Below are 15,170 nucleotides of genomic sequence, written 5' to 3' on the forward strand. Positions count from 1 at the left end.
TAATGGGACACAGCAATGCATCATTATAAGATCGTTATGTCTATAGCATGATCCTGTCACGGTGCACACAAAAACAAGAAGATAGGATCCAATTGCAGCGGTTGTTTATTGGGTAATCCAAGGTCATATTCCAGAAACAGGCAAAGGTCAGAATCCAGAAAGGCAGTCCAAACAAAACAAGCACAAGCAAAAAAAAAAAAAAAAAAACACAAGGAACAGAAGTGTGCGTAACATTAAACAACAAACCACAACCAAAGAAAGAAACAACTCAGTATAAATAGACAGACACTAATAACATAATACAATCCAACTGGGTGCAATGAAGTGATGACGAGTCCAGGCAGTGTGTTATGGGATATGTAGTATATGTAACGGGTGGAAATAAGAGTCCGGGATGGAGTGCCCTCTAGTGGCTGATAGGGCACTCTCACTGGTGATCATGACATTACCCCCCTTCAAAGGAGCGGCTACCAGACGCTCCACCAGACAAAACAAAAACACAAAAACTCAGGAGGGAGGTAGACAGGAGGAGGATCAGGGGGAGGGATGGCGGGCCAGATCCAGGGTGCCCAACTGATAGCCAGGGCGGTGCTGGAGGAACTGACCAGGCTGGTTCCAGCGGTTCTGGAGTCCTGGCTGAGTGCCAGGGTGACGCTGGAGGAACTGACCAGGCAGGCACTGGCAGGTCTGGATTCCTGGCTGAGTGCCAGGGCGGTGCTGGAGGAACAAACCAGGCAGGTCTCAACGGTTCAGGTAGCCTGGGCGGTGACGGCATGGCAGAAGGCCTGGGCGGCGGCGGCAGGGCAGACCAAGGGTGCTCTGTGGCCGTATCAGGGAGAACGGGCAGCTCGTGACAGCCTCCATGGCCGTATCAGGGAGAGTGGCCAGCTCGGTGACGGCAGCGGGCTCGGGCTGCCCTGAGTGCATCACAGGACTGACAGGGAAAGCATGCAGGACTGGCTCGGGCTGCTCTGAGTGTATCCTCCAGGCACGCAAGACCGCCAAAACATAAAAAGTGAAGACAGTCCTCTTGGCCATCATAGGACTGACAGGGGCTGCATCCGAAACCGCATACTCTCTCTAAAATACGCTGTCTGTAAAGTTGCTGCACTGAATTTAGCCGAATACCCTTAATTTAGCCATTTCTGACCAAAGGAGGATTAACAATGAGAGAGAAAAGTTATAATCATGTAATCTTAGTGGTATTTTATGCAAAAGAACTAAATGAATAGCTTTAAATAAAGTTTATCAATAAACGGGTAACACCAGTGACGGTAACACCAGTGACAATTTCATAAAAAGGTAACACCAGTGACATTTTTCATGAAAAAGGTATCAATCCACATGTTGTCAATCATGATATATTCAATAAATTAAGTAATTTAATCCATTTGTATTCTAGTTTTTTTTTATAATTCCCTAGCAATAAAGTAGGTCACACCAGTGACTTCAACTAAAAGCTTCATTATGATTTTCTAATTAAAATTTCTGATAATTAAAAAGAGATAGAGGACTTTCCATTAGCCTTTCTTCATTGATCTTTAGGAAATAGGATGAAGGAAGTCAAGTGATGTCATCAGTGTGATTTTTTCAAAATAAGAGATTTTGTTAAAGGTAACACCAGTGACACAACACCAGGGGACAACTACATTCATTATATATTTTATGATATTTATTCAGCATTTTTTTTATGTCATTTTCATTATATATTTGATAGTTATGAATACATAACCTGTTTCTGAGCTCAAAATAAAGCCCTTTCCCTCTGTACATGACAGTGGGGACGAGCACTTCTGTGGTGTTTGGAATTTTTATAATTAATTAAAAAACAAATATTGCCACATTGATGACTCAAGAAGGTTTAATTGTTCAAATAACATATTGTTTCATATTAAAATATAAAAAATTGTAATCCTACAGTGTTTTGCAAGTGTAATATTTCTGTAAAGTCTAGGGACAGAAAAGTGGACGTTTCTGTAGAATGAGCCAGGGCTGCGTTTCCCAAAAGCATCGTAAGCCTAAGTTGATCATAAAACGATCGTACGAGTGATCTTAATATTAAGGTCTGTTTCCCATAAGCATCGTAACTTAAGTTGCACTTGAAAATGATCGTAGATCTACGAGTGCTCAGGAGTAATCGTTAAGCCCTAAGTGCATCGTAAGAAGACAGAGTTATGAGGTCACCTACAGGACAACCGGCAGATTACACCTTTATTCAAGTGCAATGTGTATAACATAGCTAAGGTTTTGACTGTATTCCTCTTAAATCCTCTTTGTTGTTTAATATGAAAAGAAAACGGAAGAAAATAAAAAAATAAAAATACACATGATGTCATAAATAGTGCTGATAAAACATGTCTGCAATAAAAAAAATTGTCTGTACACCTGTAGAAATTGGCTAGATGAAGTACATAATTTGTACTACTGTCACCCTATATACCCTTTAGGCTTTATATAGGCCTACCACCCATGGCCTAAAGCTCTATGAAATACTATAGGAGTTCTTCCAAGTGTTTCTGAAGTGACTGATTTTTTTCAACTATAAACTAAATTTTAAAACATAAACAAGTTTAGATATTAACTTCAAAAACACTGAATCACAGTTTGATTGATTTCACACACACACACACACACACACACACACACACACATATATATATATATATAAAAACTATAAATTTAGTAAGTTAAATATAGACACTATAGTTAATTTATGTAAGTGAGAATGACAAAATAAAGTAAACTGTGACATATTATGCCCAACAATTCTTCATACAGTGGACTACCGGTAAAATTGATACAAATGTGGAACCAAAAAGTATTCAGACACTTTGACCTGACCATGTTTTGCTAAAGTGTTATTTGAGATCTTGTCATATTTTACTACCATTAAAAAAATAAATAAATATATATATATATATATAGAGTGAATAATCTGTAAAAATGAATGAAATGTTCAAGGTGTCTGAATAAACTGTGGTTTGACTGTGTGTGTGTGTGTATATATATGAAGACTTCAGATGCAAAAGCCTCTAAGTGCCATCTGAAATTTTCTTAGAAATTGAACAGTTTTATCAAGCTTGTAGGCCTATGTTTATGTTCAGTTATTTCACATTAATGGAAAAGAAAATGACCTATTAATTGCCATTAAAGTGAAATTACTGAACCTAAACATACAAGCTTGATAAAAATGCTAATTTTAGAAGAACATTTCAGACGGCATTTATAGGCTTTTGCATCTGAAGTCTTCATATATATATATATATATATATATATATATATATATATATATATATATATATATATATATATATATATATTAAAGAAATCGTCTGAAAATTAAATCTTGGTTTAGCTCTCCTCCAGAAGAACATTAATTTAATCTTTTTGAAAGGTATCTTTATTTATTTATTCTAAACCGCATCAGGTGACGATTATTAGGTTAAACGTTAAAGGATACGATTTTATAAGGTAATATTCAGCACTTGAGAAACGGACAGCAACTCTTAAGTAGCACGTAGAGCGCGTTCTCACGCGTTCATGTTAAGGGCATTTTTGGGAAACGCATGTGGAATTGCAGCGAGCGTTCGTAACCACGCACGTAGAAAGCGCTCTTAAGAGCTAAGATACATCGTTATTGGGAAACCCAGCCCTAGCCAATAAGACAATACAACATTACTGTAGGAGCCATAAAATTTACTGATGATTTCATTTGAAAAATGTTCTTTTGCGCTTCTGATTTGGCAGTGAAATTCGCCGATTTTGGGTGCGTAAGATGTGAAGGATTCTAAGGTCCAGTTAGTATTTTCACCCCATAATGGCGGCCGCGCTACCGGAGCGCCATCTAGTGGCTGTTGCTCAAAAAATATCAGAGTGTCGCCACTCGAGTTCTATACTCTTTGTTAGGGGCAAATTCCGAAGGAGTCCCAAACCCTATGGAAGCCCATTTCCACCACTAAAAAAAAAAGATTGCAACTTTATATCTCACACTGTAAAAACTGTTGCTTAAATTCAACTCAAAAAAATTAAGGCAATATTTTCCAACTACTTTTTGTAAGTTTAGTGAACTTCTTGGTATTTTGAGTTGGTAAAAATCAATATTATGTATTTTACTGTAAGCTAAAAAAAGAAGTAGAGTCTACAAGATAAAGCAAATTATTTGAGTTTAGCCATTGTGACAAAGAGCAGCATATTGACCAAATCGTACTTAGTTAAAATAAGTAACATTTAAAATAAAAAATTAAACTTTTTGATTTTAATGAATTCATTTACTCTCATTAATTTAGACAAATTATTTCTTTAATCCACTTGAAATAATTAGTTAGCATTGCCATAACTTTAATAAATAAGGAACGAGAGGTATTCGTTTCCAACGTTTATTACTATATAACAGCTGCCATATACAAACAATTGGGTGCACTAATTTTCTGTAATCAATTTTAATGTTAATGTAACACAATAATGGTAATGTAAACATTTTAACATTAAAAATTACAGAAACTTCTTTTATATAACAGAACAATCTTCTGAAAAGCTCTGAAAAACACAAGATTGACATTGAGTGTGAGGCTGGCATTTGACCAACCTACTCAGAAGTTTGTTGTTTAGTGTCATGAATTGGGATGAAGGCTTTGGGTGCAGTGTGTCAAGTCCTGCAAAAAGTCTTTGGAACACCTCAAATGTTTTGCAGAGTTGTGGTGGATACTACAGGTTCAGAGCATATGTCAACCCCAGAAGCAGGCAACATGCCCTGGCCAGATTTCCAAGATCAGTAAGCACTGGGATTCCCTCAATGATGATGCCCACTGCATCTGGTTCACGGCAGACATATATCTGCATATTGCGAATTTTCAAGTCCTCGTGGACACTGCTCTCCGTTTTTCCCTGTATGAGACATAAACAGAACAATAAGTGGCAGCAGAGAACAATCTTCAAAAGCCTTCAGTAAAATCACACATTAAAAGTTCACAAAACGTTGGCCTGTTGAACATGGCCTGTTGAACTGGCTTCATAGTACAACTTTCAGTAGGGACTCACTTGCCACAACAAACCTGCTAGACTACATCACATACACAAGTAACCTCCAAGGCCTAAATCCTTAAAGGGGAGAGGGGTTTAGCTGGTAACACATAGGTGTGGTTAAGTAAAAGTATCTGAAAATACCACGCTTAGTTATATCATCAGATGATTATGACTCCTGCATTATTATAAAACAAAGATTTTACTTCTGTGAAGCTGCAGTTGAAAAATATGACAGTATCTTTTAAATTAAGTCTACTAGCCACTGAAAGACCAAAAGGTTAATGTTGGACACTGGTTCCTGCACATACATTTTGGTGTTTGTAGGTCTGTTTTTGAATTTGTGACAGAGCCAGACTAGCCATTTCCACCCAATTATAGTATGTGTTCTAAGACAAGCTAACCAATCCCCAACTCCAGCTCTGTACTAAACTCAGACAGACATAAGATTGATATCTGAGGAATATGTGCTTTTCCCCCAAAAAAGTCAAACTATGCTTTTTAAAAAATACTTACAGTAGTCAGAGAGGAGCTCTTGCTCATTCTCTCCCATGTATTCAATGAGGCATCTCAGAGTCATGTCTCTCTTCTTCACCACAGAGGTACTTGGATCCTATAGTTGGTAAGTGAATAATGAAAAACTGAATCTTGCAGGCCATATACAGTAACTACAAACATACAATGCATTTATCAGTGTGGGTCTGATAAAGCTTATATATATATATATATATATATATATATATATATATATATATATATATATATATATATATATATATATATATATATAGCCTATATATATAACTTTTTTTTTTTTTTTTTTTTTTTTTTTAATATTTAACCTTAAAATGAATTAGGAGCTGTAATCAAAAATGTTTTTTTTGCAAAAATGTTTTTTTCTTCATTTATCTGTAATACATCAATTGTTTGACTGTTATTTGGAACACTCAAGATGTGTAAAGAATTAGCAAACTTTCATTTTTATGCAATCCAATACTCCATAAAATATGTGGGATGGGTCTTCAGTATGCGGTCAGCAAAAAGTGTGTCTAGCATTACATAAACAAGCTTGTTCACTATTATTTGCCTTTTTAAAAAAACTGAATGAGCAGCATGTCAGTGCTAAAACATTTACCTGGAATGGTTCAAAGAGGGCAGGCCATCTTTCTTTAAATTTTGCCACATCTGGGGACTAGACAACTACTTCCATTCTTCTCCAGCTATATGTCCTGGCCATCGGCATTTATGCTTTTAACGTCCCTTTTCTTGCTGGCTTCTATATAGAAAGGGATGAGATTTTTTTTTTTTTTTTTTCGACTCTCAATAACTTTTGGTTACCTTAATTAATTTAAATGACAGATAACAACAAACCTCTGAAACATTTACCTCAATTCCACCTACTAAAGAGCTTACCTCCATGAACTCTGATGGTCTTCTAAAGAAGCAACACAAATGAAAGAAGAGTTTATTTATTAAAATATCAGGATCATTGATGTTATTACAATGCAAAAGAAATATTTAATCTTTCTACTTGAACAAATTGTTTCAAAATATTTCAGACAAATATATCAACAGATTAAGTTAAAGCGCCAGGAATATATTATGTCCTCTTCTTTTTCAATCGTGTAGGGCAACAACAGTAACTACAAACCTAGCAGTTAACATATGTTTAATATTAATGTTAAGACCTTCGGTAAGGCCTCATGCGGCGCCTGCAAACCTGACAAACTTAACGTTTATAGTGCAATAAATGCATGCTCATTCGGCTAAAACCTAACTTTATGCAATGTAAATAGTTACTTACTTCGATTACACGTTGTATAAAGCCTTCAAAAACTCCACAGAAATCCGAAACTGGTCCGATACAGGTGACAATGAGCAACGGTCTCGTTGTTCTGCTGCAGCATGTGGGCGGGTCGTGACGTTTTACTTTGGATATAAACACTTAAATAGAGTTTTGTAGAAGCAATTTATTGTGAAGGTCAGTAAAATCAATTTTTTGATAGGTAATAATAAGTTACAAATACATTCACACTTTTTACTTATGTAAAACTTAAATGAATTCAAAAAGAAAAGGGAATCAATTTATTGGAAAAAATATACTTTTTAAAATTAATTCCTACAGACAACACACTTGAAGGGCTTTTTACAGTGCACAATTGCGAGTTATAAAGTCAGAATTCTGAGAAAGTCGCAATTGCGTGATAAAAAGCCAGAATTCTGAGATATAAAGTCGCAATTGCGTGATAAAAAGTCAGAATTCTGACTTTTTTTCTCGCAATTAACTGATGGTCAATATTTCTGTCTGTAACAGTGCCTCCAACGATAGCTGTGCTGCCATGAAGTCTGAAGCTGTTGGTGTATAGGCCTAAAATGTGCCACTTCAGCATTGTCTGATTTATTGCGGGTCCGTGTAATGCTTCACAATTTAATTTTCAGACCATACAATGCAAAAATTAAAAATTGAAACCAGACGTTCATTTTTCCTGTTTTTCGGTTACATCATAAATGGATATTTGGATATTTTATTATTAATATAATAACTGTGCTAAATATAAGGCAGTATCGGACTGGCCATCGCGAGCAGCTGGGAAAAGTGAAATCCCGGTGGCGGTCGGTTCATGTTCTCTCTGCGTGAACTGAAGCGGTACCGCGATCTCTCACTCCACAGAGTGCTAAGAAAGATCACGACAACTTGAGAGACGTCCATAGCACACGTACGTCTACAAGACGTCTGTTAAAGATCACTTCATCTGGAAAGCATCTGCTGTTTACAAACATCTAATAGACGTCTTTAATATGTCAGTTTTACATACATTCTAAATCATAAACATCTTAAAGACGTCTTCTAAACGTCTATTTGACATCTGACAGGATACGTCCTATAGACGTATTCCAGATGAGCAAACACCCTAAATAATACGTCTTCCAGACGTAAACACGCACATCAAATAGACGTCTCCGAGATGTACGTGTGCTATCAGGGTGGTAGGCTAGGCTAACAGGTAAGCCGAGGTATAACACAAAATACATAAATCTCTAAAATTACTACGCAATAGGCGTGTGAAGTGAATGAGTGTAAACTGAGCTCAGCGCAAATCAAATAGCCGTGCTGTTGTCTCTCAGAAATCAGTGCTTTGTAAAAAAAATATTCTAATACATCAATAAAATACTGCATCATAAACATTTTCTACTATTTGATATGTATTTAAATTATTTAAACCTTGCGAGATGATGGATGAAACACAAATGGGCAAAAACTATGAAATGATGAGCAGCGCGTTCGTAAATCAAATAGCCGCGTTTCTCTTGCGTCTCTCAGAAATCAGCTTTGTCAGTATGCTGCTATCAACTAAAACACTACATCATCATACACACTTTCTACTATTCGATGTCTACTTAAATGTTTAAAACATTGTACGATATGATAAATTAATTAGTGTAAATTGTATGAATGAAATGAAGCACGATAGCAAGTCAAGGACTAGGCCTATATTTTTTTTCCGCAGGCAAATCCCGCACGCCAGAGATCCAGACCATTTTCACGTTTCTGTGAGCTTTCATTCGTAAATAATCAACTGTTTTGTCGCGGATGTGAACAGGAAATGCGCTCTCGAACGGAGAAACGCATGATCTCCAAACCATCGAAGCGTGCTAACGTTTTAGGACAGGTCGATATATAAATCATGCCCGAACGTTAGCGTTTGTCAATCAAGCCAAATCGTCCATTCAGAAACCGAGAAATTTGACACTTTAAGGTAAGGATCTCTCAAGTTGACGCGCGAGCTGGCTTGACTGAAGTTGTTTTGATTTCGGTAATTAAAGGCAAAAGCATTGATGGCATCCATAAAAGAGATATCTGAAATAGAAACGAAAGTGATATTGCCTCATCCAGTGGAGGACGCACGAGAGGAGATCTGTGCGTTTAATTGGTATGTGTATTCTGTAATACTTAATTTACATGCTTATCAGTGGCGTGCACTTTGGTGCCTTTTGCGGTCGCATCGCGGTGTTCCCGATGTGAACGTGAGCTCCCAGCAGTCCATTACAATTTAGAGCGGTTAAGGCCCGGTACTTCATTTCCCGCGTTCCGTTCAGTCTTGCGCGAGCCTTTCAGAGAAACTTCTTTGCCCATGAGCGCAGAAAGACCACGGGCGTTCGGCGCATCTATATGTACACCGCCCGTTGTCATAACAACCCCCCCCCCCTCACTTTGAAAATGTCTCCTGCGCCCCTGTCCTTTATGTTCATATTGTTACAAATGATACTTAGATTATGTAACGTATTTAATGTCAAATAAAAATAACCATTTAATAAAAAGCCTTGAACAAGTGAAACGTGTTTTTCTCTGTATGAAAACAGGATATTTAAAATATATTTCTAAAATAATAGCTTTATAACGTATTTAAATGGCTCATAATAAAAATAAAAACATGCAAACAAATAATCATCTTAAAACACAATTTTTTGAGCTCCACGCTTTTCAGTGCATCAAAGTGAAGGCCCCCTCTCTTTCTCTCTCTCACACACACACACACACACACACACACACACACACACACACACACACATCCTTGTTAATACTACTTAGTGTATTAACTTTGTTAATACACTAAGATAGTAGGCTAAGATGAGGAATTTATGTCATTGGGTCCTTTAGTCGGACCCCACAAAGACAACATCTTAAAAGTTATATATTAGAATGTTTGACAAAATCTTAAAAGTCACTATAGTATGTCCCTTCCCTACACTATACCTAGCAGGAACCTGTCCCTAAACCTACCCATCACAGGAACCTAACATAATTTTTACATTCATATATATATATATATATATATATATATATATATATATATATATATATATATATATATATATATATACACATACCTCCACTCTAAAAACTCCTGGGTTATTTCTTCAACCCATTTTCTGGGTTATTTGTGTTGGGTTAAAATTATGGGTTATTTTTTCAGAGAGTAACCATTTTCTGGGTTATAGGGCTAATATTTTGACCCAATTCCTGGGTTGTTTAGGTTTCTGGGTTATTTTTCAAAGAGTAACCCATGTTCTGGGTTAACGCCCCTTCCCCCGCTCCCAGATGTTCTGGAATTTTCTCACAACAGTCGTTTGAAATAACCGTCACTTGAACTTGAACGCACTCGATCCGTTTTGGCCTGGGCTTCTTCGGTGCAACTTCGTCGCGTATTCAAGGTAAGCAAGTATTTTCAGTGTCAATGTAACGTTAAACGTCTGTGTCCATGTCCCCGTTGCTATTTTAGCACCATTTGTTAAAAAAATGACCATGGCTTACCATGGTAATTCTGTGGTGAGCATGTAGCCGCCTGCGGATATCGCGACAACATCTACATTAACTAGCTTAAAGTCTGTGTAAAGTCAAAATAAATATGTGTTTTGAGTTTGTCAGACTAAATAAGAAAGTGTTATTAACCACCCAGCCAAATTTGACGTAACGTAATAATACGATAAGTACAGTGCAGCTAGTGGCGACTTCATGCCGCGTTAAGGGGGTCGAACACCGGACGAGAAGCACCGCGCTGCGCCGCGTCTAGGACAACTTTCGAGGTATCATGTACTTTCTCAGTTTATGGCCAGCAATATTGTTATGTTTTAGGACATTGTGGAATTAAGATAATGTCAGTACTATGTTATGGTTGTACTGTATAATTAAATACAATTGTTGCTGAGTCTGCAGTCTGAACACTTTACCTCAGAGTGTCCGTTAACTGAATGAATTGAGAATATCACCTGAAAATCCAATAACATAAGCAATTTTTATTCATGCAGCTGATTACTGTAAATTAATGTAAAATTAACTTTATATTGCAGCACATGGTGAAGTCAGTATATACATTAACGACGATTTGAGACAAATAAGTGTAAATTTAATATAAATCTATGTACGTGGCACTGCAGGATTTTGAACAAGGTCCTGAACCGTTGCTGGGCGCTTCCGTTGTGTGTACACTCATAGAGAATAATGTGTTTCAGTTTTAAATACGCATCTCTTCCGGTGTGCGACCCCCTTTAGCCGCGGCTAGAGCGACGAGGCAACACAATAGTTGAGTTATGTTAACCCAGCTGCGCTGTGCTTATCATATTATACAGTGCTCTACGGGCTTAAGTAGTGAGAGTTAAAGAAGTGTGTCAAGTGTTCAAATTGTTGCTAACCTCTATTGTTTTCTCCAGGTCATTTTAAATGGACAGCTTTGTTGCCGATAAGCTAACTGAGTGGCGGATGTCTGAGCTGATAGAGAATTTTAGAGGTGAGCGTTTTACTTTTTAAGGGATAGTTCACCCAAAAATGAAAATTTGATGTTTATCTGCTTACACCCAGGGCATCCAAGATGTAGGTGACTTTATTTCTTCAGTTGAACACAAATGATGATTTTTAACTCCAACCGTTGCCGTCTGTCAGTCTTATAATGCGAGTGAATGGTAACACAATTTATAAGAGTCAAAAAATATGCTTAGACAAATCCAAACTGAACCCTGCGGCACGTGATGACACATTCATGTCCTAAGACACGAAACAAACGGTTTGTGCGAGAAACCTAAGCGATTGTTAAATGCAGTTGGACATGGTGTTTTAGAAGTAAAAAATTATATAAATAATTTTCGGCTTCTCGCACAAACGTGTCTTAGGACATCAATGTGTCGTCACGAGCCGCAGGGTTTAATTTGGATTTATTTTTGGATTATTTTTTGACTCTTATAAATTGTGTTACCATTCATTCGCATTATAAGACTGACAGACGACAATGGTTGGAGTTAAAAATCATCATTTGTGTTCTACTGAAGAAACAAAGTCACCTTGGATGCCCAGGGGGTAAGCAGATAAACATCACATTTTCATTTTTGGGTGAACTATCCCTTTAACTGCCCTCATATCATCTCTCTATACTTAAATATTTTCTTTAATATGGCTTTAATATGTCAGTGCAAGATTTTGTGACAGTCACAACTTCTTCGACAGTGGGGAATGCATCTCTATAATAACCCTTATAGTTAAAAGATACTTGTGCCTTGTCTTTAAACTGTTATGCATAATAATGGGCCAGATATTCACCTTTGAATTAATGTCATTATTACACTTGTTAATGAAAGAAAAGATGTACAGTATAGACTGTCATTCACACAAAATGGGTAATGCTGCAAAAGAACCACATTAGTTAACTAGCAAATTGGGCCACGTTTTTTTTTTTTTTTTTTTTTTAACAAAAAAAAACAACAACATCATTCCCTTAAAAGTGATTATTTGTTAGCTTGATAATCAAAGAGTGTCTGGTGAGTGGTTCACAATTGTCTCGACTTATTAACAATACTCATGTTGTCTTGTTTTCTGTCTTTCAGGTGAAGACAGAGATGAGGAGGCATTTCTTCTCTTAGATGAGGACACTATCAAAACTCTTGTCCCTCAAGTTCAATCCAGTTATTGAATGTTGTCAAATGTTTGAGAGAGAATGTGTTGTTTATTTTTCTATTTTTTCTAATGTCTAATGTTATTACAGTGTGACCTAAAATAAATAGGTCCAAGTGTGTAGAGTTTATGTAGAGTTTAATTTAATGCAATAAAAATGTAAAAGTGCCTGAAGTGTGTAAAGGCCGGAACACACCAAGCCGACGGTCGGCCGTCGGGCAGTTTTTCTTCGTCGGCCGACTAAGTTTCCTCGGTGTGTTCTGCACCGTCGGCTGAAGTTGGTCCTCGTCGGCTTTGTTTCGGCCGATTCGAAATGTTGAATCGGCGTTGGACCTCGTCGGGCCGTCGGGCCATATGATCATTCTGATTGGCTGTTCAGCTAGCGAACCAGTGCATGAGAAAAGAAAAACGGAAGTGACGAAGCAAGTAAACGACGAAGTCAAGAGGGAACACACATTGTTTACCTTAGGTACGTGAAAGACATGGCTATCTGGAACGAGGCAAGTGAAGACGAATTGATCAACATGATCCAGGAAAGGCCGGGTTTGTATGACATTACGGAAAAATGTTATGTCAACCGTGTGCTGAAAGCTGAACTGTGGCGTGAGATCGAAAATAAACTCGTCATATCAGGTAAGATTTCCTTTTTGGCAATTGAGAAAGCTTGTTTGTAATTGTTCAATAGTCCATAGTAAAACTAATATAACCATTTTAGTGTTTTGTGTGTACCAAACTAAGTTTGTTTATGGAAACAGACAGTAATTAATATGTGCTGTGCTAGCATCTCATATTTCATAATAATATTAAAGTTAATCAAATTGTTAATAATATAATTAACAATACAGCAAAAAGTAACATTTGTTGGCATAACAAATACTCATTAAAGTGACAAAATAAGCAGCCATAACACTTAATGCTTACAAAATTTTACTTTGTCCCTCAGAAAAAGAGCTCAAGAAGCGGTGGGATTCATTGCGAACCCAATACATGCGTTATAAGAAACAAGGACCCTCAGGAAGTTCTGGAGCTCAGAAGACTGGCAGGCAGCAATGGATCCTGAACCGCCTGCAGTTTCTAGAGCCTCACACAAAAAGGAAGGAGAGCACTTCAAATCTAATGATCATGGTAAATAAACAAATATATTTATATTTATTTATTTATTTATTGTTTAATTTCAGAATAAAATAAACATTTTGCTTTTGTAAGATGGCAAGTGCTTCTTTAAAAGAGTCTATTCACAAGTAACTCGCATATTAAGTCAAGCCATTACATTAACTTGTCACATTTGTATCTTATGTTTTTTAAGGAACCTGCGGCTGATAGTGATTCCTGTTCACCCTCAGATGGTACCAACAGTGACACCTGGACTGGCACCCATGAAGACCCCAGCTTCAGTGATGCTGACCTACGGTCAAGTACACCCTTGGCTGAATCCACCATCTGTGGAACTGAGTCCACAGCCATGAGAAAGGACCATTTGCAAAGCTCCAACATAAAACCAAAGCCTCCAGGGAAGCGCAGGAAGATGCAAGACGAATCCTCCAGCGAGGAATCCACAAACTTGATGCGCACCATCGGCAAAACTCTGGAAAAGTTGGCATCACAGGAAAACACCAATGATGCCATCTCAGCTTACTGCAAAAATCTTGAACACAGAATGCGGAATTTGCCACCACATCTACTGCCACATTTCCAGCATGAGGTTGATAATTGCATTTTCAAATATTCAGTGGGCCACAACCATGCACTGGATGCATCTTCCAATCAGTATACACACTTGTAATTTTTTATGTAGCAAAATTGTAAACAGATATTGTAGCATTTAGTAAATATGTCACGCTTAGTTGTACGTTATATTAGAGTACTTATGCAAAGTTTATATTTCTGTACATTTTATTTATTTTAAATACCAACTGTTGATATTTTTCTGTAAATTACCTTAATGCTATTTTTGCACATTTGAAAATAAAACACTGACTTTGTGTAAAAGGTACTTCACTGTTCTTTATGTAAAAAAAATCACAAAACACAATGATGTAAAAATATAAACTTTATTTTGCAAATTCACACCATTGTTATAAAACATAAACCAAGGTCAAGGGGGAAAGAAACAAGTTTGCTACATGCTTATATTTTGCCCCACTGAAAGGGCACTGCACCGGTGTCCGAATTAAAGTACTGGCACAGTTTATCCCTGAGCTGTTTGGCGTGTGTTGTACTGTTGGTTGTGCGTGGCAGAGAGGCCTGCTGTAGGCCAGGGTCTTCTCTCCATCTTCCAGGGACAGTGTCATGATCTTGTTCTTCCTGGTCGATTCCTGCCATGTACACTTCACAGCACTCTTTGCGCAGAAAGTTGTGCAGAGCACAGCAAGACAAAACAATGTCCTCCACTTTGGCAGTGCTTTGAATATTAATGGTGGTTAGTAGGACGCGAAAACGATTTGCCAGGATGCCAAATGCATTTTCAACCACCCTTCGAGCTCGCGAAAGTCTGTAATTGAATATGCGTTGCTCTACAGACAGCTTGCGGTTCGGGTATGGCTTCATGAGGTATTCCTTTAAGGGGAATGCCTCATCAGCCACAATGCAGTAAGGGGCCAGCTGGTCTGATTCAGGAAGTGGTGCAGGTGCAGGAATGTTGGATGTTCTTTTCTCCAAGGCATCCTGCAATGAGCATCCCCCAAACACTCCACCATCTGAAATGCGCCTG

At 37.4% G+C, this 15,170-nt stretch overlaps 2 long non-coding RNA genes across 2 annotated transcripts; one reads left to right on the plus strand and one right to left on the minus strand.

Moving 5' to 3' along the window:
- Nucleotides 1-4,401: 4,401 nt before the first annotated feature.
- Nucleotides 4,402-6,251, minus strand: LOC137031234 (uncharacterized). The gene is made up of 3 exons (XR_010896514.1): nt 6,155-6,251; nt 5,536-5,632; nt 4,402-4,884 (listed from the first exon to the last, which is right to left on the minus strand). It is a non-coding gene; the product is annotated as an uncharacterized lncRNA (long non-coding RNA).
- A 3,712-nt stretch (nt 6,252-9,963) lies between these two features.
- LOC137030667 (uncharacterized) lies at nt 9,964-13,057 on the plus strand. The gene is made up of 3 exons (XR_010896456.1): nt 9,964-10,233; nt 11,230-11,306; nt 12,394-13,057. It is a non-coding gene; the product is annotated as an uncharacterized lncRNA (long non-coding RNA).
- The last annotated feature ends 2,113 nt before the right edge of the window (nt 13,058-15,170 follow it).

The sequence above is a fragment of the Chanodichthys erythropterus genome, chromosome 11 (assembly GCF_024489055.1).
Source record: "Chanodichthys erythropterus isolate Z2021 chromosome 11, ASM2448905v1, whole genome shotgun sequence".
In the NCBI taxonomy this organism is placed as follows: Eukaryota; Metazoa; Chordata; class Actinopteri; order Cypriniformes; family Xenocyprididae; genus Chanodichthys; species Chanodichthys erythropterus.